The sequence below is a fragment of the Pinus tabuliformis genome, chromosome 7 (genome assembly GCF_031772625.1).
Source record: "Pinus tabuliformis cultivar Carrire ecotype Pingquan chromosome 7, CPIR1, whole genome shotgun sequence".
NCBI lineage: Eukaryota > Viridiplantae > Streptophyta > Pinopsida > Pinales > Pinaceae > Pinus > Pinus tabuliformis.
Window position 1 is genome coordinate 99,703,531 of NC_142293.1, and position 2,443 is coordinate 99,705,973.

At 33.0% G+C, this 2,443-nt stretch overlaps 1 pseudogene; it reads left to right on the forward strand.

The window, feature by feature from the left end:
* Positions 1-1,222, forward strand: LOC149245464 (triosephosphate isomerase, cytosolic pseudogene; annotated as a pseudogene).
* The last annotated feature ends 1,221 nt before the right edge of the window (positions 1,223-2,443 follow it).

The window sequence follows — 2,443 nt, forward strand, 5'->3', positions numbered from 1 at the left end:
ATGTGGAAGAATTGGCCGGTATACCCTTCGCCATTATCTGCCAAATTTTCTTGGTAGTATTTGCAGCCATGGTGGTTTCTAGCACTCTTAGTTTACTGACAATTCCAACTTTCTCTTACCAATTATTCTTGTTTCGTATTTCAATCAGACGAGGAGTTTTTCTTTGAAAGCATTGATACATCTGTGAAGCTGGTGTTGGAAAATTCGCAGGCATGATTACCACATACTATTTATCTTCTCTAGGTGATGGGCATGAGAAAATTGATATGGAGTTCTTGCAAAAAAAAAATTAAGCAAACCTTGCATTTTTCACACAAAACATTTATGTCAATTGTTCAGCCAATAGAGAGAAGTAACAATTATATTTATGGTTCAACACAAGAACAAATTATCTCTACCTGAATCTTTCGTGTAATTTTTTTCTGTGTATTTTTTGGGAGAGGTTTCCTTGGTCGATTCAAGAGAACGCGATGGGTTGCAATTTTTTATTGGAGGCAACTGGAAATGTAATGGTACTTTGGAGTAGGTTAAAAAACTTGTTAGTACTCTCAATGAATCATAAGTGCCACCTGAAGATGTTGTGGAGGTTGTTGTGAGCCCTTCGTTTGTGTTTCTTTCAGGAGTGAAGGCCTTGCTACACTTTGATTTTGTAGTTACTGCGCATAATTGTTGGGTAAGAAAAGGAGGTGCTTTCATTGGAGAGATAAGTGTAAAGATGATGATCAATTTGGACATTCCATGGGTCATATTTGATCATTTAGAGAGAAGGATTCTACTGAAAGAAGATAATTAGTTTGTTGCAGATAAAGTGGCTTATGCACTTTCTCAAGGTTTGAAGGTAATAGCTTGTGTTGGAGAGACTCTTGAACAATGGGAAATTGGAGATACATTGAATGTACTTTCTGAATAAACCAAAGAAATAGCAGATAAGGTGGTTGACTGGAGTAACATCAATATAGCATATGAGCCTGTTTGGGCGATTGGAACTGGAAAAGTTGCAACCCTAGCTCAGGATCATTGGGTGCACTATGAATTAAGGAATTTGCTTGAGATAAATGTTAGTCCTGAAGTATTGGCATCAACTCGGATTATTTATGGTGGCTCTATAAATACTGGAAATTGTGTTGAATTGGCAGCACAAACTAATCTTGATGGATTTCTTATTGTAGTAGCTTCACTGAAGGCTGAATTTGTGGATTTCTTGTTGGAGGAGCTTTGCTGAAGGCTGAATTTGTGGACATCATTAAGTCTATAAATATGAAGCAAGGTTGCGTCATAAAGAATCATTTTCGCTTCTTTGCACATGTTTTCTAAAAGAAATTTATAGTAGCATTTGTGCATAAAAATGGCCACTACAAAATATCCCACATGATTTCATTTTACTTTTATGGCATGAAAGGCAATGCCTAGGTTACATCTTCTTACGACAAATAAAAATTACTTTCGGAAGTATAATATGTCATTAGAAATTAAATGGTTATCTTTATTCTCCAACTTTTTGATATAATATCTGTTTTTTAAGATTATACCGGTTTCAATGAAAAAATTAGAGAAAACTGAAGAACATATTACCACAATTACTCTTTTATCTAAACCCACAAAAAATTGTTAACTTTTTTATTGTTTACCAATCAAAGTATTTGTGAACAATGAGGTCTTGTTTGAGTTGCAAATGTTGAGGTCATCGGTTGATGTGTAGTGTGAATACGATAGATATTATAATCAATGTAGAGAGAACTTCATATTGATTAATCCAACATGTTTTAAAATCAAAGATATTAGAGTTAACAACTAAGACCAACTATGTTATAAACTAAGATAATTAATAAATAATAATAAATAATACTCCTATATGGTATCACAAACTTTTCTTGACCTTCAATTTTTTATTATTATTATTATTATATGTGAATTATATTATAAAGTGTGTGAATGTCATGTACAACTCAATTTTCTCTTCTCTATTGTTAGGAATTTTCTCTTTTCCATTGTTAGGTTTTTGGTATTAAATGTTGTTACATTTTGGTATTGAAAATCAATCTTTTTGGTTAAGTATTGAATAGATGCATTCTTAAATCTATTTTTGATATGCTCATATCTTTGATTAAAAGTAGCACGACTCCCATGTCTTCCCGAAATAGATAATGGGTTCTCTCAGCACCCCCTTCATAATTTAAGGTCAACTCCCTACTCCTCAGCTTCCTTATCTCTCATGAACCGAACCGTTTATAGAATTCGTTCATAGGAGTAAGCATTTTTGTGGTTTCAAAGTCTATTATGTATGTGTTTAAGAATGTAGTAACCACAGTAGCTAGTGGACGAAGGGCTTTAGATTTTTTTAGATTAGGAAATGACCATAATGTTGTAAATGTAAGTAGCTAAAAGTTGTATTCTAATTGACTCATTTATCTGAATACATTAATGCTCTCCAAAATAGTAATAT